This window comes from Mus musculus, chromosome X (genome assembly GCF_000001635.26).
Source record: "Mus musculus strain C57BL/6J chromosome X, GRCm38.p6 C57BL/6J".
Taxonomy (NCBI): domain Eukaryota; kingdom Metazoa; phylum Chordata; class Mammalia; order Rodentia; family Muridae; genus Mus; species Mus musculus.
The window spans coordinates 108,426,192-108,449,741 of NC_000086.7; the positions used below are offsets into that span (position 1 = coordinate 108,426,192).

The window sequence follows — 23,550 nt, forward strand, 5'->3', positions numbered from 1 at the left end:
ACATTGTGTTTCCCTTCCACTAGCTCCCCACTTTTCTTTTAGCAATCAGTCTATGATATACTTTGTCCAATTGTATGCTGTTTTACATGTTTAATTTTATGTAGTTAAACATACTTTTTTAAGTTATGGCAAACTCTAGGAGACTGGAGAATATATTCCTTTCTTTGTAGACTCAAAGCCCAATAGTTTTGAATTCATAGGATAATTGGAATAGTTTTAATCTGTTACATTTCAAAGTGTCTTTTAAGCTAAAAAGTTTTCTTACAACCAGTTTCTTTTATATACATAGTCGGAGTTGTAGGCTTCCAGAGTAGGTATATTTATTACCATTTTATAGATTAAGAAACTAGAGCTTAAAGAATTTTATAGTGTGTTCAAATTCTCTCATGAGGTCATAGTTACTTCTTCCTACATACCTCCCAAAGTAATGTGCAATTCTGTCCCAGATGCACATGGTGTCCATGGTATTGGGAATCGATAGAGTATATCAATGTGGATGGTTAACAGATGTTAGGACTCCACCTATGAAGCAATGGGGAAGTCACCCATATTGGGGTAAGAATTTTCAGGAATACAGTTGTTTTGCAATGACTTATGCTCCTGCAAATAATCCCTTTCCTATATGCTGGTTATTAATTTTTGTCAACTTAGCACAAACTACAGTCATTTGTGAAGAGGGAGCCTCAGTTGAAGTATTGCTTCTATCAGATTGGCCTGCAGACATGAGTGTGGGACATTTTCTTAATTGATAGTTGATGTGGGAAGGCCCAACCCAATAAAGGTATAAATAAAGTACTCTATACTTAAACAGTCCTGGGCTGTATAAGAAAGCAGGCTCAGCAAGAAATGGAGAGTAAATCAGTAATCCTTGTTCCTTCTTGGAGTCTGCTTCAGTTCCTACTCCCAGGTTCTTGCTTTGAGTTCCTATTCTGCATGATAGACTCTAAGGTATAAGATGAAGTACTGCCCCACCAATCTGATTTTGTCTTGGTGTTTATCACATTAACAGAAAGCAAACTAGGGTATCCAAGTTTCTGTGAGTAAGCCCAATAAATCCACTGGTTTGTCAAAGTATACATGGATAGAACCATTACCATGGGTTACTATTAGTGCTTCATGTGAAAACAGTAGATATTTTTTTACATCTTCCCGGAAAAAGTTCATGCAACAGTAGACATGCCAACACTGCCCAAGCCCCACAGCCTGTTTTCTTTGATTTTCCTTTCTTTATTCTTTCTTTCTTTGTTTCTTTCTTCCTTTCTTTCTTTTATTTCCTTCCTCCCTTTTCTTTTCTTTCTTTCCTTTTTTATTCTCAAGACAAATATAAACCCTGTAACTTGGCTGGCCTAGTAGGCCAGCCTCAAACTTAGAACAATCTTCCTGCCCCAGCCTACAATACTGAGATTATAGGCATGAAGCATCATGCTTAGTGTTCTAATGCTTTTTGTTGTTATATAATATTAGAGTATATGGTTACTTGTTGGACAAATGATAGGTTGAGGGATAGCATTTACAATCAAAATTTTTCTACAGTTAAAAATTTCATCATTTTCTAGTACAAATGTTTGCATCATTAAAAACAAAGGGAGAAACAAGAATTAAGCCAAGACAATTTGAAGCATTAATTTGTGAATGCTACTTTGATTGCATTTCAAATGATGTCTTAGTTCTAAGGGATTCTAAATTTATTCCGCTGAACTATTGTTTTCCTTACAGGTGTTTAGTGATCATTTGTATTCAACTAGATCAATGTTTATTTCAAATGAACTTGGGGTTTCTTAACCTTTTGTTATTGTTTTTCCAATTAAGATACCTGATAATTATCTGAAAATAGAAGGAACAAAAGTTATGAGGTTAAATAAGAATAAATCCCTTAAAATATTTAATTGGTCCAGAGCCTCTTTTATGTTTAGAAAAGTAGCTTTTTGTGCACTAAACAGAATTTACAAAAGGTCAAGTGACCCCTTCCTCTGACTTACTGCATCAGCAGAGATAGAGTTATATAATTTTTCATATAGGAGTGAACAAAGTTTTTGAAATAGTATGCAAAGTGTAGGTTCATGAATAAAATAGGAGGAAAGCATGCAAGTGCCAAACCTGTACTTATGAAAGCAATGATGCAGATCCTCATGATAACTTAAACATGCTTGAAGAAACGATGCTAGTCTGCTTTAGGAGCAGTAATAACAGGGCAAATTCTACCTAGTAGAAAACATAATGAAGTAGAACAAAACAACTGCACTCAAATTTCTGTAAGTCTTTCAAAAAAAATGTTTCAGAAATTTTCCATCATTTGCACATACATTAAACTAGAGAGCAACATTTGATGAAGTGAATTGAAGTTTTAAATAAATAGATTTTCTACAGTGATTCTAATTCATGCAATTTTATCAAATATGTAAAGGTATCTATAAATAATGGCAGTAAAAGTGGATAAAATATGTTACATGGCATTAATACTTCATTCAGTGCAAATCGGAGTCCATTTAACCCATTCCTCTAGCCTCTAGAGGAAATGCTAGAGTCTAGTAGTTCTTTGGTAAGGAGAACACCAAAGACCCCTAAGAAAAGCATATTACCGTTTGAGTGTGGCAGCTACACTAGTCATATTCTATATGTATATGAAGCTTTTGGATTGTTTTGGATCCATCTCTACCCAGGGACAATTTATTTTTTATTAGTTTTATTTATTTTTATTCACTTTACATCCCAATCAAAGAACACCCTTTTTGTTCCCAGTCCCCACCCTTACAAATCTCTCCCCCATTGCCCCTCCCTTTTTCCTCAGAGAAGGGGAGCCCCCTTGAGTTCCATCTCACCCTGGAGCATCTAGTTTCAGCAGGTCTAGGCACATTCTCTCCCATTGATGCCCAAGCAGGCCATTCCAGTAGTGGGGGAAGGGGATCCAATGTCCTTGAACAGAGACTTGAGACAGCAGGGCCAAATTCTTAAGTAAAGTTCTTGAGTTTCTTCAGTCTCTCCTCCAAACCTTTTGTTCTTGGAAAGCAATGATAATAGTATTGGTATCCTAAATACTTTGCATTATAAAGCATTGAGATAAGCACTGTATGGCAAGATATCACATTATCATTAGCAATAGATACTATCATTATTCTGTCAGCTATACAGACAGGTCAAACAACTCATCACATTCAGGAAATTAAAAAAATAGTTTTAAATATTAAATTATATATATATATATATATTACCACATGCATACTGGGGTCCAAGGAGACAGGAAGGAGTTAGATACTCTGGAAAAAGAGTTACAAATGGTTGTGAGCCACCATGTGAGTACTAGAAACTAAATCTAGGTCCTCTGTAAGAAAAGCAAGTGTTATTAACCACTGAGTAATCTCTCCAGGCTTGTACATTTTTTAATTAGGTATTTTCTTCATATACATTTAAAATGCTAACATAAAAGTACCCCAGACCCCCACACACACACTCCCCTACCCACCCACTCCCACTTTTTGGCCCTGGTGTTCCCCTGTACTGGGGCATATAAAGTTTGCAAGTCCAATGGGCTTCTCTGTCCACTGATGGCCAACTAGGCCATCTTTTGATACATACGCAGCTAGAGTCAAGAGCTCTGGGGTACTGGTTAGTTCATGATGTTGTTCCACCTATAGGGTTGCAGATCCCTTTAGCTCCTTGGGTACTGTCTCTAGCTCCTCCATTGGGGGCCCTGTGTTCCATCCAATAGCTGACTGTGAGCACCCACTTCTATGTTTGCCAGGCTCCAGCATAGCCTCACAAGAGACAACTATATCAGGGTCCTTTCAGCAAAATCTTGCTGGTGTATGCAATGGTGTCAGGGTTTGGAGGCTGATTATGGGATGGATCCCCAGGTATGGCAGTCTCTAAATAGTCCACCCTTTCCTGTCAGCTCCAAACATTGTCTCTGTAACTACTTCCATGGGTGTTTTGTTCCCAATACTAAGATGGAGGAAAGTGTCCACACTTTGGTATTTGTTCTTTTGAGTTTCATTTGTTTTGCAAATTGTATCTTGTATCTTGGGTATTCTAAGTTTCTGGGCTAATATCCACTTATCAGTGAATACATATTATGTGAGTTCTTTTGTGATTGGGTTACCTCACTCAGGATGATGCCCTTCAGGTCCATCCATTTGCCTAGGAATTTCATAATTTTTTTCTTTTTAATAGCTGAGTAGTACTCCATTGTGTAAATGTACCACATTTTCTGTATCCATTGCTCTGTTGAGTGACATCTTGGTTCTTTCCAACATCTCGCTATTATAAATAAGGCTGCAATGAACATAGTGGAGCATGTGTCCTTCTTACCGATGGGAACATATTCTGGATATATTCCCAGGAGAGGTATTGAGGGATCTTCCGGTAGTACTATGTCCAATTTTCTGAGGAACTGCAAGACTGACTTCCAGAGTGGTTGAAAAAGCTTGCAATCCCACCAACGATGGAGGAGATTCCTCTTTCTCCACATCCTCACCAGCATCTGCTGTCACCTGAATTTTTTAACTTAGCCATTCTTTCTGGTGTGAGGTGGAATCTCAGGGTTGATTTGATTTGCATTTCCCTGATGATTAAGGATGCTGAAATTTTTCAGGTGCTTCTCATCCATTCAGTATTCCTCGGGTGAGAATTCTTTGTTTAGTTCAGAGCCCCATTTTTAATGGGGTTATTTGATTTTCTGAAGTCAATCTTCTTGTGTTCTTTATAAATATTGGATAGTAGTCCCCAGTCTGATTTAGGATTGATAAACATCCTTTCCCAATCTGTTGGTGGCCTTTTTGTCTTATTGGCGGTGTCTTTTGCCTTACAGAAGATTTGTGATTTTATGAGGCCCCATTTGTAGATTCTTGATCTTACAGCACAACCCATTGCTGTTCTATTCAGAAATTTTTTGCTGTACCCATATCTTCGAGGTTTTCTCCACTTTCTCCTCTATGAGTTTCAGTGTCTCTGGTTTTATGTGGAGTTCCTTGATCCACTTAGATTTGACCTTTGTACAAGGAGATAGGAATGGATCAATTCTCATTCTTCTACATGATAGCTGCCAGTTGTGCCAGCACCAATTCTTGAAAATGCTGTCTTTTTTCCACTGGATTTTTTTAACTCCCTTGTCAAAGATCAAGTGACCATAGGTGTGTGGATTCATTTCTGGGTCTTCAATATTATTCCATTGGTCTACTTGTCTGTCTCTGTACCAGTACCATGCAGCTTTTCTCACAATTGCTGTGTAGTACAGCTTTAGGTCAGACATGGTGATTCCACCAGAGGTTCTTTTATCCTTGAGAAGACTTTTTGATATTCTAGGATTTTTGTTATTCCAGATGAATTTGCAGATTGCTCTTTCTAATTCGTTGAAGAATTGAGTTGGAATTTTGATGGGGATTGCATTGAATCTGTAGATTGCTTTTGGCAAGATAGCCATTTTTACTTTATTGATCCTGCCATTCCATGAGAATGGGAGATCTTTCCATCTTCTGAGATCTTCTTTAATTTCTTTCTTCAGAAACTTGAAGTTCATATCATACAGATCTTTCACTAGCTAAGTTAGAATCACTCCAAGATACTTTATATTATTATTGTGAAGGGTGTTGTTTCCCTAATTTCTTTCTCCATCTTTTTATCCTTTGTGTAAAGAAAGGCCATTGACTTGTTTGAGTTAATTTTATATCCAGCTACTTCACTGAAGCTGTTTATCAGGCTTAGGAGTTCTCTGGTGGAATTTTTAGGGTAACTTAATATACTATCATATTATCTGCAAAAAGTGATATTTTGACTTCCTCTTTTCCAATTTGTATCGCCTTGATCTCCTTTTGTTGTCGAATTGCTCTGGCTAGGACTTCAAGTACTATGTTGAATAGGTAGGGAGAAAGTGAGAAGCCTTATCTAGTCCCTGATTTTAGTGGGATTACTTTCTCTCTCCATTTACTTTGATGTTGGCTACTGGTTTGCTGTAGATTGCTTTGATCATGTTTAGGTATGGGCCTCAAATTCCTTATCTTTCCAAGACTTATCATGAAGGGTTTGGATTTGTCAAGTGATTTCTCTGCCTCTAATGAAATTATCATGTGGGTTTTGTCTTTAAAGTTGTTTATATGGTAGATTATGTTGATGGATTACCATATATTAAACCATCCCTGCATCACTAGAATGAAACCTACTTGGATGATTGTTTTGATGTGTTCTTGGATTTCGTTAGCTAGAATTTTATTGAGTATTTTTGCATTGATATTCATAAGGGAAATTGGTCTAAAGTTCTCTATCTTTGTAGGGTCTTTCAGTGATTTAGGTATCAGAGTAATTGTGGCTTCAGAAACTGAATTGGGTAGAATACCTTCTACGTCTATTTTGTGGAATAGTTTGTGAAGAACTGGAATTAGATCTTTGAACGTCTGAAAGAACTCTGTACTAAACTCATCTGGTCCTGGGCTTTTTTTTTTCTGTCTGTCTTTCTTTCTTTCTTTCTTTCTTTCTTTCTTTCTTTCTTTCTTTCTTTCTTTCTTTCTTTCTTTCTTTCTTTTAGTTGGGAGACTCTTAATGAATGCTTCTATTTCTTTAGGGAATATAAAACTGTTTAGATCATTAATCTGATCCTGATTTAGCCTTGGTACCTGGTATCTGTCTAAAAATTTGTCCATTTTATCCAGGTTCTCCGTTTTTGTTTTTGTTTTTGTTTTTTTTTTTTTTTGAGCATAGCCTTTTGTAGAAGGATCTGATGGTGTTTTGGATTTCTTCAGGATCTGTTGTTATGTCTCCCTTTTAAATTCTGATTTTATTAAATAGGATGCTGTCCAGGTGCCCTCTAGTGAGTCTGCCTAAGGGTTTATCTATCTTTTTTTTTTTTTTCTCAAAGAATCAGCTCATGGTTTGGTTGATTCTTTGAATAGTTCTTGTTTCCAGTTGTTTGATTTCACCCCTGAGTATGATTATTTCCTGCCTTCTACTCCTCTTGGGTGAATTTGCTTCCTTTTGCTCTAGAGCTTTTAGGTGTGTTCTCAAGCTACTAGTGTGTACTCTCTCTAGTTTCTTTTTGGAAGCACTCAGAACTTTGAGTTTTCCTCTTAGAAATACTTTCATTGTATCCCATAAGTTTGGGTTTGTTGTGGCTTCATTTTCATTAAACTCTAAAAAGTGTTTAATTTCTTTCTTTATTCCTTCCTTGACCAAGGAATCATTGAGTAGAATGTTGTTGAGTTTCTACATGAATGTTGGTATTCTATTATTTATGTTGTTATTGAATATGATCCTTAGTCTATGGTGATCTGATTGCATGCATGGGACAATTCCAATATTTTTGTATCTGTTGAAGCCTGTTTTGTGACCAATTATATGGTCAGTTTTGGAGAAGGTACCATGAGGTTCTGAGAAGAAGGTATATCCTTTTGTTTTAGGATAAAATGTTCTGTAGATATCTGTTGAATCCATTTGTTTCATAACTTCTGTTAGTTCCACTGTGTCCCTGTTTACTTTCTGTTTCCACGATCTATCCATTGAAGAAAGTGGTGTGTTGAAGTCTCCCACTCTTATTGTGTGAGGTGCAATGTGTGCTTTGAGCTTTACTAAAGTTTCTTTTTTCTTTCTTTTCTTCTTCTTTTTTTTACTGTAAAATAAAATTCTTTTTTTATTATTAGGTATTTTCTTCATTTACATTTCCAGTGCTATACTAAAAGACCCCCATACCCTCCCTCCCCACTCCCCTACCCACCCACTCCCACTTCTTGGCTCTGGCGTTCCCCTGTACTGAGGCATGTAAACTTTGCAAGACCAATGAGCCTCTCTTTCCAATAATGGCCGACTAGGCCATCTTCTGATACATATGCAGCTGGACACAGAAACTCTGGGGAGTACTGGTTGGTTCATATTGTTGTTCCACCTACAGGGTTGCAGACCCCTTTAGATCCTTGTGCACTGTCTCTAGCTCCTCCATTGGGGATGTGATCCATTCAATAGCTGGCTGTGAGCATCCACTTCTGTGTTTTCTAGGCCCTGGCATAGCATCACAAGATACAGTTATATCTGGGTCCTTTCAGCAAAATCTTGCTACTCTATGCAATGGTGTCAGCATTTGGAGACTGATTATGGGATAGATCCCCCAGTACAGCAGTCTCTAGATGGTCTATCTTTCGTGTCAGCTCCAAACATTGTCTCTGTAACTCCTTCCATGGGTATTTTGTTCCCTATTCTAAAAAGGGGCAAAGTGTCCACACTTTGGTCTTCATTCTTGAGTTTCATGTGTTTTGCAAATTGTATCTTGTATCTTGGGTATTATAAGTTTCTGGGCTAATATCCACTTATCAGTGAGTACATATTGTGTGAGTTCTTTTGTGATTGGGTTACCTCACTCAGGATGATACCCACCAGGTCCATACATTTGCCTAGGTATTACATAAATTCATTTTTTAATAGCTGAGAAGTACTCCATTGTGTAAATGTACCACAATTTCTATATCCATTCCTGTGTAGAGGGACATCTGGGTTCTTTCCAGCTTCTGGATATTATAAATAAGGCTGTTATGAACATAGTGGAGCATTTTTTTTTCTTACCGGTTGGAACATCTTCTGGATATATGCCCAGGAGAGGTATTGTAGGATCCTCTGATAGTACTATGTCCAATTTTCTGAGTAACCTCAAAACTGATTTCCAGAGTGGTTGTACAAGCTTGCAATCCCACCAACAATGGATGAGTGTTCCTCTTTCTACACATCCTTGCCAGCATCTGCTGTCACCCGAATTTTGATCTTAGACACTCTGACTGGTGTGCTGTGGAATCTCAGGGTTGCTTTCATTTGCATTTCCCTGATGATTAAGGATGCCGAACATTTTTTTTTTCAGGTGCTTCTCATCCATTCGGTATTCCTCAGGTGAAAATTCTTTGTTTAGCTCTGAGCCTCAATTTTTAGTACGGTTATTTGATTTTCTGAAGTCCACCTTCTTGATTTCCTTATATATATTGGATATTAGTCCCCTATCTGATTTAGGATAGATAAAGATCCTTTCCCAATCTGTTGGTGGCCTTTTTGTCTTATTGACAATGTCTTTTACCTTGCAGAACCTTTGCAATATTATGAGGCCCCATTTGTCAATTCTCGATCTTACAGCATAAGCCAATACTGTTCTAACAGGAATGTTTTTTCCCCTGTGCCCATATCTTCAAGGCTTTTCCCCATTTTCTCCTCTATAAGTTTCACTGTCTCTAGTTCTATGTGGAGTTCCTTGATCCACTTAGATTTGACCTTAGTACAAGGAGATAGGAATGGATCAATTCACATTCTTCTACATGATAACTGCCAGTTGTGCCAGCACCATTTCTTGAAAATGCTGTCTTTTTTCCACTGGATGGTTTTAACTCCCTTGTCAAAGATCAAGTGACCATAGGTGTGTGGGTTCATTTCTAGGTCTTCAATTCTATTCCATTGGTCTACTTGTCTGTTGCTATACCAGTACCATGCAGTTTTTATCACAATTGCTCTGTAGTAAAGCTTTAGGTCAGGCATGGTGATTCCACCAGAGGTTCTTTTATCATTGAGAAGAGTTTTTGCTCTCATAAGTTTTTTGTTATTCCAGGTGAATTTGCAAATTGCTCTTTCTAATTTGTAGAAGAATTGAGTTGGAATTTTGATGGGGATTGTATTGAATCTGTAGATTGCTTTTGGCAAGATAGCCATTTTTACTATATTGATCCTGCCATTCCATGAGCATGGGAGATCTTTCCATCTTCTGAGATCTTCTTTAATTTCTTTCTTCAGAGACTTGAAGTTCTTATCATACAGATCTTTCACTTTCTTAGTTATAGTCACACCAAGGAATTTTATATTATTTGTTACTATTGTGAAGGGTGTTGTTTCCCTAATTTCTTTCACTGCCTGTTTATACTTCATATAGAGAAAGGGCATTGACTTGTTTGAGTTAATTTTATTTTTTTTCAATTTTTTATTAGGTATTTAGCTCATTTACATTTCCAATGCTATACCAAAAGTCCCCCATACCCACCCACCCCCACTCCCCTACCCACCCACTCCCCCTTTTTGGCCCTGGCATTCCCCTGTACTGGGGCATACAAAGTTTATGTGTCCAATGGGCCTCTCATTCCAGTGATGGCCGATTAGGCCATCTTTTGTTACATATGCAGCTAGAGTCAAGAGCTCCGGGGTACTGGTTAGTTCATAATGTTGTTCCACTTATAGGGTTGCATATCCCTTTAGCTCCTTGGGTTCTTTCTCTAGCTCCTCCATTGGGAGCCCTGTGATCCATCCATTAGCTGACTGTGAGCATCCACTTCTGTGTTTGCTAGGCCCCGGCATAGTCTCACAAGAGATAGCTACATCTGGGTCCTTTCAATAAAATCTTGCTTGGGTATGCAATGGTGTCAGCGTTTGGATGCTGATTATGGGGTGGATCCCTGGATATGGCAGTTTCTACATGGTCCATCCTTTCATCTCAGCTCCAAACTTTGTCTCTGTAACTCCTTCCATGGGTGTTTTGTTCCCAATTCTAAGGAGGGGCATAGTGTCCACACTTCAGTCTTCATTCTTCTTGAGTTTCATGTGTTTAGGAAATTGTATCTTATATCTTGGGAATCCTAGGTTTGGGGCTAATATCCACTTATCAATGAGTACATATTGTGTGAGTTCCTTTGTGAATGTGTTACCTCACTCAGGATGATGCCCTCCAGGTCCATCCATTTGGCTAGGAATTTCATAAATTCATTCTTTTTAATACCTGAGTAGTACTCCACTGTGTAGATGCACCACATTTTCTGTATCCATTCCTCTGTTGAGGGGCATCTGGGTTCTTTCCAGCTTCTGGCTATTATAAATAAGGCTGCTATGAACATAGTGGAGCATGTGTCCTTCTTACCAGTTGGGGCATCTTCTGGATAAATGCCCAGGAGAGGTATTGCTGGATCCTCCGGTAGTACTATGTCCAATTTTCTGAGGAACCACCAGACTGATTTCCAGAGTGGTTGTACAAGCCTGCAATCCCACCAACAATAGAGGAGTGTTCCTCTTTCTCCACATCCAAGCCAGCATCTGCTGTCACCTGAATTTTTGATCTTAGCCATTCTGACTGGTGTGAGGTGGAATCTCAGGGTTGTTTTGATTTGCATTTCCCTGATGATTAAGGATGTTGAACATTTTTTCAGGTGCTTCTCTGCCATTCGGTATTCCTCAGGTGAGAATTCTTTGTTCAGTTCTGAGCCCCATTTTTTAATGGGGTTGTTTGATTTTCTGAAGTCCACCTTCTTGAGTTCTTTATATATGTTGGATATTAGTCCCCTATCTGATTTAGGATAGGTAAAGATCCTTTCCCAATCTGTTGGTGGTCTTTTTGTCTTGTTGACGGTGTCTTTTGCCTTGCAGAAACTTTGGAGTTTCATTAGGTCCCATTTGTCAATTCTCGATCTTACAGCACGTGCCATTGCTGTTCTATTCAGGAATTTTTCCCCTGTGCCCATATCTTCAAGGCTTTCCCCCACTTTCTCCTCTATAAGTTTCAGTGTCTCTGGTTTTATGTGAAGTTCTTTGATCCACTTAGATTTGACCTTAGTACAAGGAGATAAGTATGGATCGATTCGCATTCTTGTACATGATAACAACCAGTTGTGCCAGCACCAATTGTTGAAAATGCTGTCTTTCTTCCACTGGATGGTTTTAGCTCCCTTGTCGAAGATCAAGTGACCATAGGTGTGTGGGTTCATTTCTGGGTCTTCAATTCTATTCCATTGGTCTACTTGTCTGTTGCTATACCAGTACCATGCAGTTTTTATCACAATTGCTCTGTAGTAAAGCTTTAGGTCAGGCATGGTGATTCCACCAGAGGTTCTTTTATCTTTGAGAAGACTTTTTGCTATCCTAGGTTTTTTGTTATTCCAGATGAATTAGCAAATTGCTCCTTCTAATTCGTTGAAGAATTGAGTTGGAATTTTGATGGGGATTGCATTGAATCTGTAGATTGCTTTTGGCAAGATAGCCATTTTTACAATGTTGATCCTGCCAATCCATGAGCATGGGAGATCTTTCCATCTTCTGAGATCTTCTTTAATTTCTTTCTTCAGAGATTTGAAGTTTTTATCATACAGATCTTTCACCTCCTTAGTTAGAGTTACGCCAAGATATTTTATACTATTTGTGACTATTGAGAAGGGTGTTGTTTCCCTAATTTCTTTCTCAGCCTGTTTATTCTTTGTATAGAGAAAGGCCATTGACTTGTTTGAGTTTATTTTATATCCAGCTACTTCACCGAAGCTGCTTATCAGGTTTAGGAGTTCTCTGGTAGACTTTTTAGGGTCACTTATATATACTATCATATCATCTGCAAAAAGTGATATTTTGACTTCCTCTTTTCCAATTTGTATCCCCTTGATCTCCTTTTGTTGTCGAATTGCTCTGGCTAATACTTCAAGTACTATGTTGAAAAGGTAGGGAGAAAGTGGGCAGCCTTGTCTAGTCCCTGATTTTAGTGGGATTGCTTCCAGCTTCTCTCCATTTACTTTGATGTTGGCTACTGGTTTGCTGTAGATTGCTTTTATCATGTTTAGGTATGGGCCTTGAATTCCTGATCTTTCCAAAACTTTTATCATGAATGGGTGTTGAATCTTGTCAAATGCTTTTTCTGCATCTAACGAGATGATCATGTGTTTTTGTCTTTGAGTTTGTTTATAAAATGGATTACATTGATGGATTTTCATATATTAAACCATCCCTGCATTCCTGGAATAAAACCTACTTGGTCAGGATGGATGATTGCTTTAATATGTTCTTGGATTCGGTTAGCAAGAATTTTATTGAGGATTTTTGCATCGATATTGAGTTAATTTTATATCCAGCTACTTCACTGAAGCTCTTTATCAGGCTTGGGAGTTCTCTGGTGGAATTTTTAGGGGCACTTATATAAACTATCATATCATCTGCAAGAAGTGATATTTTGACTTCTTCCTTTCCAATTTGTATCCCCTTAATCTCCTTTTGTTGTCGAATTGCTCTGGCTAGGACTTCAAATACTATGTTGAATAGGAAGGGAGAAAGGGAGCAGCCTTTTTAGAAAGTAAATGGAGAGAAGATGGAAGCAATCCCACTAAAATCAGGGACTAGAAAAGGCTGCCCACTCTCTCCACACCTTGTTGATTGCTTCCATCTTCTCTCCATTTACTTTGATATTGGCTACTAGTTTGCTATAGATATCTTTTATCATGTTTAGGTATGGACCTTGAATTCCTTATCTTTCCAAGACTTTTATCTAGAATTGGTGTTGGATGTTGTCAAATGCTTTCTCAGCATCTAAGGAGATGATCATGCGATTTTTGTCTGTGAGTTTGTTTCTACAGTGGATTACATTGATGGATTTCTGAATATTAAATCATCCCTGCATCCCTGGAATGAAACCTTCTTGGTCAGGATGGATTATTGTTTTGATGTGTTCTTGGATTTGGTTAGCAAGAATTTTATTGAGTATTTTTGCATCGACATTCATAAGGGAAATTGGTCTAAAGTTCCCTGTCTTTGTAGGGTCTTTCTGTGGTTTACATATCAGAGTAATTGTGGTTTTGTAGAATGAATTGAGTAGAGTACCTTCTGCTTCTATTTTGTGGAATAGTTTGTGAAGAACTGGAATTAGATATTCTTTGAAGGTCTGATAGAACTCTGCACTAAACCCATCTGGTCCTGGGCTTTTTTTGGTTGGGAGACTATTAATGAATTCTTCAATTTCTTTAGGTGATATAGGACTGTTTAGATCAATAACCTGATACTGATTTAACTTTGGTATCTGGTATCTGTCTACAAATTTGTCCATTTCATCCAGGTTTTCCAGTTTTGTTGAGTATAGCCTTTTTTAGAAGGATCTGATGTTGTTTTCAATTTCTTCAGGATCTGTTATGTCTCCCTTTTAATTTCTGATTTTGTTAATTAGGATGCTGTCCAGGTGCCCTCTAATGAGTCTGCCTAATGGTTTATCTATCTTGTTGATTTTCCCAAAGAACCAGCTCCTGGTTTGGTTGATTCTTTGAATAGTTCTTCTTGTTTCCACTTGCTTGATTTCAGCCCCGAGGTTGATTATTTCTTGACTTTTACTCCTCTTGAGTGCATTTGCTTCCTTTTGTTCTAGAGCTTTTATGTGTGTTATAAAGCTGCTTGTAGGTGCTCTCTAGTTTGTTTTTGGAAGCACTCAGAGCTATGAGTTTTCTTCTTAGAAATGTTTTCATTGTTTCCCATATGTTTGGGTATGTTGTGGCTTCATTTTCATTAAACTCTAAAATGTCTTTAATTTATTTCTTTATTCCTTCCTTAACCAAGGTATCATTGAGAAGAGTATTGTTCAGTTTCCATGTGAATTTTGGCTTTCTATTATTTATGTTGTTATTGAAGATCAGCCTTAGCCATGGTGATCTGATAGGGTGCATGGGACAAATTCAATATTTTTTATCTGTTGAGGCCTGTTTTGTGACCAATCATATGGTCAGTTTTGGAGAAGGTACCATGAGGTGCTTAGAAGAAGGTATATCCTTTTGTTTTAGGATAAAATATTTTGTAGATATCTGTTAAATTCATTTGTTTCATAACTTCTGTTAGTTTCACTATGTCCCTGTTTATTTTCTGTTTCCACGATCTGTCCATTAATGAAAGTGGTGTGTTGAAGTCTCCCACTATTATTGTGTGACATGCAATGTTTGTTTTGAACTTACTGAAGATTCTTTAATGAATGTGGCTGTCATTGCATTTGGAGCATAGATATTCAGAATTGAGAATTCCTTTTGGAAGATTTTACCTTTGATGATTATGAAGTTTCCCTCCTTTTCTTTTTTGATACCTTTGGGTTGGAATTCGATATTATTCGATATTAGAATGGCTACTCCAGCTTGTTTCTTCAGACCATTTGCTTGGAAAATTATATTCCAGCCTTTCACTCTGAGGTAGTGTCTGTCTTTTTCCCTGAAATGGGTTTCCTGCAAGCAGCAAAATGTTGGGTCCTGTTTGTGTAGCCAGTCTGTTAGTCTATCTCTTTTTATGGGTGAATTGATTGCATTGTTATTAAGAGATATTAAGGAAAAGTAATTGTTGCTTCCTATTATTTTTGTTGTTAGAATTGGCATTCTGCTCCTGTTGTTTTCTTATGTTAGGTTTGTAGAAGGATTACTTTCTTGCTTTTTCTAGGGCTCAGTTTCTGTCCTTGTTTTGTTTTGTTTTGTTTTTTCTGTTATTATCCTTTGAAGGGCCTGATTCATGGAAAGATATTATGTGAATTTGGTTTCGTCCAGCAATACTTTGCTTTCTCCATCTATGGTAATTGAAAGTTTGGCCGAGTACAGTAGCCTGGGCTGGCATTTGTGTTCTCTTAGTGTCTGTATAACATCTGTCCAGGATCTTCTGGCTTTCATAATCTCTGGTGAGAGGTCTGGTGTAATTCGAATAGGTCTGTCTTTATATGTTACTTGACATTTTCCCCTTCCTCCTTTAAATATTTTGTCTTTATTTAGTGCATTTGTTGTTCTGATTATTATGTGTTGGGAGGAATTTCTTTTCTGGTCCAGTCTATTTGGATTTCTGTAGGCTTCTTGTATGTTCATGGGCATCTCTTTCTTTAGGTTTGGGAAGTTTTCTTCTATAATTTTGTTGAAGATATTTGCTGGCACTTTAAGTTGAAAATCTTCATTCTCATCTACTCCTATTATCCGTAGGTTTGGTCTTTTCCTTGTGTCCTGGATTTCCTGGATGCTTTGATTTAGGATCTTTTTGCATTTTGCATTTTCTTTGTTGTGCCCATGCTCTCTATGGAATCTTCTCTACCTGAGGTTCTCTCTTCCATCTCCTGTATTCTGTTGCTGATGCTTGCATCTATGTTTCCAGATTTCTTTCCTAGGGTTTCTAGCTCCAGCGTTGCCTCACGTTGGTTTTTTTGTTTTGTTTTGTTTTTTTTGTTGTTGTTGTTTTTTGGGTTTTTTTGTTGTTTTGGTTTGGTTTTTTTTTTGTTTTGTTTTGTTTTATTGTTTCTACTTCCCTTTTTAGGTCTTGTATGGTTTTGTTCAATTCCATCACCTTTTTGGTTGTGTTTTCCTGTTTTTCTTTAAGGACATGTACCTCTTTATCAGTGTTCTCCTGTATTTCATTAAGTGAGTTATTAAAGTCCTTCTTGATGTCCTCTACCATCATCATGAGATATGATTTTAATTCCGGTTCTAGCTTTTCGGGTGTGTTGGGGTATCCAGGACTAGCTGAGGTGGTAGTGCTGGTTCTGATGATGCTGAGTGGTTTTGCTTTCTGTTAGTAAGATTCTTATGTTTGCCTTTAACCATGTGGTAATTTCTGGAGTTAGTTGTTATAGTTGTTTCTGGTTAGAGCTTGTTCCTCCCATGAATCTGTTAGCCTCTATCAACCGACCTGGGAGACTAGATCTCTCCTGAGTTTTAGTGGTCAGAGTACTCTCTGCAGGCAAGCTCTCCTCTTGCAGGGAAGGTGCACAGATATCTGGCGTTCAGACCTGCCTCCTGGCAGAAGATGAAGGCCTGAAACAGGGCCTGTACCAGAAGCTGTGTATCTTTTGTAGTTGGCACTCTCACCTACACAGTCTAGTCTCTGAGAGATCCTGGACCAGAGATGGCTCCCCCAGGTGCTCTGGCAAAGCCCTCCTGGGTGGGGTGGACACTTCTCCTCTGGCAGATAAGGTGCCCAGATGTCTGGAGCTTGAAACGGGGACTGCCCCAGAAGCTGTGTGGCTTCTGCCTGTCCCAGAAGCTGTTAGCTTCTGTAGTCCACACTCTCACCTGTGCAGATTCTACATAAATTTAAATTATGTGTTTGAATGTGTACATGTGTGTATGGGTGCCCACTAGTTCTGAAGAGTTTATCAGATTTCCAAAGCTGGAGCCACAGACAATTATGATCAATTCATTTTGGGTGCTGGAACAAAATTCCAATCTTCTACAATAGTACATGCTTTTAACTGCTAAGCAGTCTCTCAAGCCCTACACCCTCACATCGTAATTCTTATAATAATTAATCTAAACAGTTACTCAACTTGGCTATCAGGTGTTGTACACCTTGTTGATCCAGCATCTTGACTTCCTCTTGCCCCTGCCTACTGTTCACTTACTTTCATCTATGATAATGATTCTATCAAGACTGTTTAGACAATCTCAACTTGGCTATCAAGTGTTGTAGACCTTGTTGATCCAGCATCTTGACTTCCTCTTGCCCCTACCTACTGTTCACTTACTTTCATCTATGATAATGATTCTATCAAGACTGTTTAGATGATTTTTATTTATGTGTCTTCAACTTTAATCACTAACTCTCCCAACTGTCAGAATCCTGGTGATTCATTCAAATATTGTAAAGAATGTAGTTTATTAAGCAAATGAATGTCTGGTAGGTACCTCTACCTTTTGTTAGGGATTATCACAAACTATCCTCAATGAATAGCAACTAGTAAACTTCCCACAGAGGTATGTAGTAGAAGAGACTATATAAGATAGCCGCTTTAACATCATTTTATTGATTGAAGTAACATGTAAGATTGACTATATTGCCTGATGATCCTATGTGACTAAAAGACAAGTTTCTGAACACAAATACATTATGACGCTACAACAGAGGGATTTTTTTCATACAAATACACTTATCTAAATGACATTCAAAGCTGTGCCCTAAGTATTAGAGCTGTGAGCTATACAAATTAAGCTAACAAGAATTATTAATACCACATCAAGCATTGGAGGTGTGGGCAGAAAAAAGCCTTTTACTAGCTTGAAATAGTAATTGTTTTTAAAGGTATAACATCTTGTGTTTTTATTCCTACAATCTATTACATTTTACTAGGCCTGTTTGAGTGACTATAATCCCAGAATTTGAGATAAAAAAACATGTGATTGCTGCAAGTTTGAAGATGTCCAGGACAACAAAGTAAGATCCTGTCACATTGATTCCTGCATTTTCTGGCTTTGTACTTATTTATGTAAATCTCATTAGAATGATATACATGTGAACTTAAGACATCGACCAAATTTTCACTTGAACGTTATATATATCCCTTCTTTGAACCCCAAACCCCCTATTTTTCATCTCCTTATCAGAACCTTATCTGAGGGAAGAAATAATTCACTTTTAAGAGGAAAAACACAACACAAAGAAAAATGAACTTCATAAGAGAGATCTGTTAGTTGGAAATCATTTATTGCATGTATAAACGTTTAAATAAAAACTAAAAAAATTTACATTACAAGCTGATATGGTTTTAAGGAGATAATATGTTTCAGAGGTAGTATCTGTGAAATGAGATGCAGGATTGCTAAAAGGGATTACTCAGTAAGTTAATGCAAAATAAAATTTCAATGAAGAACAAAATATACCCAGTATACAATTTAGTGGAACAACCATAATTATATTAGCATGAAAATACCCCTTTCTTCTCCCACCCCTTGGCAAATCTGTTCTTAATAGAGGCTTGTTTATGTCAAGTGTACGGTCATAAGTTAGTTGGCTATTTCATTAGAGCATTACAAAACATAGCTTGGCAAAGGGCATGGCAGAGTACTGTCTGTCAAGCTTAACACCACTTCAAAAAGAAATTTAGCCACCATTTAGAAATAGTCGCACAGGTACCACTTCAAAGCACAAAACTTTTTTTTTAATTTGGGAGATTTGATTAAAAATAAATTTTATTAAAAGGATACACAGGGCCCCCAATGGAGGAGCTAGAGAAATTACCCAAAGAGCTGAATGGGTCTGCAACCCTATAGGTGGAACAACAATATGGACTGACCAGTACCCCCAGAGCTCATGTCTCTAGCTGCATATGTATCAGAAGATGGCCTAGTCGGCCATCATTGGGAAGAGAGGGCCATTGGACTTGCAAACTTCATATGCCTCAGTACAGGGAAACACCAGGGCCAAGAAGTGGGAGTGGGTGGGTAGGGGAGTTGGAGGGGAGGGTATGGGGGACTTTTGGGATAGCATTGGAAATGGAAATGAGGAAAATACCTAATAATTTTTTAAAAAGGATAAGGATACACTCTTCCTGGTATTTCATTACTACTTCATGGACAAAAGGCAACAGTTAAATTTTTCAGTATAAACAATCAGGCTAAGCGGCTGAACACTCCCCCACAAAAGGGAGAGAAAGTCATTTTGATCCATGTCTGTTTACATTCACCACTTAACATTTCTCTTACAAACTGGTAAGACTCCCTAATATAAGGACCCTAAAAGTAGCTGTTTTGCAGAAACGAGCTCTTGGACATATTTTGAGGTCTTGATATTAATAATGTACAGAACACAGGATGTGACTGGGCCACAACATTTTTTTTCTCCAATAGTAACAATCATTTCTAACACTGATTACTGCTGCTGTGTAAAAGTTCTGTTGATAACTGACCTTACAACAAAACATCCCCAGGTTCCCTAAACAGGCCAATTTTCTTTTAACATTTCTTTGCATGTGTTAATTTTCCTATTTTCCAGGGCAACTGCAATTTTCATTTCTTACACTAATTTTAGCTTCACTGAATGAGGAATGTACCTCCTTTTTGTTGTGTCAGTTTCAGCATTACACTTTTAACTCGAATTTTAGAAGATAAGTACTTGCAGATATACATTATAAAGACTTTGATATCCTAAGTTAAGCACTTAAATGCAGAAAAGTAGGAAAAAAATTCCCATTTACTTCTGCTTCTCAGAGTGACACTTCTGATAGTGTAATGTTTTAATACTGTCAAGGAAATACTAGTTTGTTGATTTTCACTATCAGCCACAAATATGTTCATGAAAACAGCAAGTAGCTATCATTTTTCCTGTTTTTTTTTAAAAGTATTGAAACCAAATCCATTACATATATATGAAAAATACATGGCCATTATAGTAGTTTCATGCTTTTCCTATTGAAGTACTTGGGATTGAACCTGGGGCCTTGTGTACATGCTAAGCTAGTGTCCTAGTGTTTTATAATACTTGATCTTGACTTCCTCAAGGTTATTGCTATATTTTCAATCTGCCAAGGAAGATTGTTTTTGTGTTGAAAAAGCTATTTCCTTTGGGACTGGCTATAGAACACCACCATTTGGCACTTCCAGTGTGACAGAAGCATAGTAGAGTTTTAGGTGACATGTGGAGACAGAAAAAAAAAAACTGTCAAGGAACTCAGACCATTGAGTGAGTGTCACTTGAATGAACCCTGAACCCAAGGCATCTGGTTTATTGGGTCAGATGCCAGCAGAAAATAAAAAGTAGTGTGGCACACATGAAACAGTCCTCTGGTCAAAACAGAAGGGAGAGCCACAATTCATACCACTGGAGCGCCTCCCCAGAAGACAGATATGAAGAATAAGAATGGTCCCCCCTAGGGACAGAGACTACTCTGATTACAGCCGGTCAGACTATGGGCATTCTAAAAGAGGATAATCTTATGATGACAGCATAGAATCGAAACGGTCCCAGAAATCCCTATCTCCTGAAAGAAGGAGCCCAGACTGCAAGGAATATCCCAGAGTTCTACTCAGGAAGAACCTATATTGAACAAGAAGAGGAGGAGGAAGAGGGGGAGAAAGAGGAGGAGGAGGAGGAGGAAGAAGAAGAAGAGTAGGAGAAACAGGAAGAGCAGGAGAAAGAAGAGGAAGAGGAGGAGGAACTGCTGCTCACCTGCACTAGGGGAGCACATATTCCTCCCTCAAAGCTCAGGATGATGCAGGAACAGATTGTAGATAAAAACATCTTAGTGTACTGTAGGATAATTTGGGATGCTCTGAAGAAATCAATCAATGGTCATATCAACAACGTCAATATCTCCAATAAAATTCCAGAGCTCCTTCAAGAGAACATAGTCAGAGGGAGAGGATTGCTGTCCAGACCTGTTCTGCAAGTGCAGAGTGCTTCTCCAATCTTCCCTCATGTTTATGCAGCTTTGGTGGCAATAATCAACACAAAAGTCCCACAGACTGGAAAATTAATCCTCAAGAGACTAATTCTTAATTTTTGGGAAGGATATCAAAAGAATGATAGGCAAATTTGCCTGACTGCTTCAAAATTTGTGGCACATCTTATTAACCAAAATGTGCACGTGAGGTTCTCACTTTGCTACTAGAGAGACCAACAGATGACAGTGTTGAAGTGGTATCAGCTTTCTCAAAGAGTGTGGTCTCTAATCCAGGTGTCACAAAAGGGAATCAATGCAATCTTTGGACTCCTGTGAAACATTCTACAGCAGTCTGAGATTGACAGAAGAGTTCATTATATGATTAAAGTGATGTTTGTTGTACAGAAGGATGGATTCAAGGACCAGTCTGTTATTCTGGAAGTACTTGATTTAATGGAAGAGGACTATCAGTTTATACATATGCACCCCTTGGAGGATGACTACAATCCAGAACATGTTCTTAATGTTTTCAAGATTGATCCTTATTTTATGGAAAATGAAGAGACGAAGAACAAGTCTATTAAAAAAAGAAATCCCTGATGAAGGAGACAGTGATTCAAACACAGACCAAGAAGCTAGAAGCATTGAAGATGAGGAGGAGGAAGAGGAGAAAGAAGAAGAGGAAGGAGGGCAAAACATAACTATTCATGACAAAACAGAAATAAACCTAGTCTCACTTTGCCTTACAATAGAGCTTGCCATTCAGCCAGGCGTGGTGGAACATGCCTTTAATCCCAGAACTTGGGAGGCAGAGGCAGGCAGATTTCGGAGTTCAAGGCTAGCCTGGTCTACAGAGTGAGTTCCAGGACAGCCAAGGCTACACAGAGAAACCCTGTCTTGAAAACAAAACAAAACAAAACAAAACAAAACAAAACAAAATCTTGCCATTCAGTCAAGTTTAGATTTTGAAGAATGTGCACACAATTTGCTGAAAATGGAGTTTGCTGAGAGCCAAACAAAAGAACTCTGCAACATGATACTTGATTGCTGTGCCCAACAAAAGACCTATGAAAAAAATTGGCTTGTTACCTGGGTGGTTTTGTATGTTGAAAAAAGAATACATTGAATCATTTGAACGTATATTCAAGGAACAGTACTACACCATCCTTCGTTTAGAGATAAACAAATTGAGAAATGTTGCTAAGATGTTTGCTCACCTTTTATACACAGATTCACTTCCATGGAGTGTTCTCAAATGTATAAATCTGAGTGAAGAGAACATGACATCATCTAGTGGGATTTTTGTCAAGATCTTCTTCCAGGACTTGTGTGAATACATGGGTCTTCCTAAACTGAATGCAAAATTAAAGGATAAAACGCTTCAGCCTTTCTTTCAAGGATGGTTGCCCCAAGACAACCCATGAAATACCGGGTTTGCCATCAATTTCTTCACTTCCATGTCTCGGGGGTTTAACTGATGAACTTTAAGAACATCTGAAAAATATGCCCATGTCATTGTAGTACAGAAACAAGAAGCAAAGAAACCAGCCCTGACATCTTCATCTTCAGAGTCTTCCTTGGCATCCAATTCCTCTGACTCAGATTCTAACAGTGGCAAGAGCAGCTCAGAGTCCTCCAGTGAAGCAAGCGAATCCTCCTCCTCTGGTAGTCAGAGCTCTGCCCAGCTAAAGGTACAAAGAAGAAGCAAGGGAAAGCCAGAGGAGAAGAAGTAGATAAGTTATCCAGGGCCCACCGGTCATGTGACAGGAGGCTAGGAGAACCAAAGAAACCAGGAAGGGAGGGCTGTGAGAGCAAGGATTGAAAGACATAGAACTCAGAACTCAGGAGACACAGACTGGCAAGATCCCCTAGAAAAGCACATGGAAGACAGAAGCCATGAGAATAGTTACAGCAGAGTTGGAAAAGTCTGAGAACAAGGCTCACACAGAGAGCCAGAAGACAAGCATGGCGCACCAAAGAAGAAGTGGAGAGAGAGAAGAGATTTCTTTTTCTGAAAATGAGAAACACAGAACCCAAAATCAGGACAGTGATAATGTCAGAAGAAAGGATCACTCCAAGTCAAGAGAGAGGAGTAGAAAGCATTCTGGCCATAAAGGAGATGACAACAGGTGTCAGAATGGTGCCAAGAGATGCTGGGAAAAGCCTAGCAGATGCCCTGAACATTCTAGAGAATCACAGAGAAGTCAGGACGAGAGGAGATAAAAGTCTCCAACAAAACAAAAATAATTCTAATGACAACTACACATGCCTTAAATTTAGTCCAGTGTCTTTTTTACATTGATTAATTTTATAGAGAACTCTTGTATAAATTACCTGTTTGTAAATTTTAAAGATGTTTTCTTTTTGACGTTTTATAATTGGTATATCTCAAGGTCCTTTGTGTAAAAACATAAAGAAAAGAGATTCAACAAAGGGTTAAGTATTATGTTTTATGAATAAAAGGAACAAATATTTAAAAAAAACAAAAACAACAAAAAACACCTCCATTTAATATTTTAAATGTTTTAATTTTTATGTTCATAAAAGATATAATCCTGTGGCTAGAAGAAAAACACCAGGATAAAAGTAGTCCTAACTAGACTGTGAGGACCCACAGCTTTATTTTAATGAAACTTTAAAAAGGAATAATAGAACAATTTATGCATCCTCCCAAAATTACAGATGTAAAATTCTTTCTAAGAATCACATCTATAAGAATC

The 23,550-nt window shown here is 37.9% G+C and overlaps 1 pseudogene; it reads left to right on the forward strand.

The window, feature by feature from the left end:
• The first annotated feature begins 532 nt into the window (after positions 1-532).
• Gm9218 lies at positions 533-23,077 on the forward strand (annotated as a pseudogene).
• Positions 23,078-23,550: the final 473 nt, after the last annotated feature.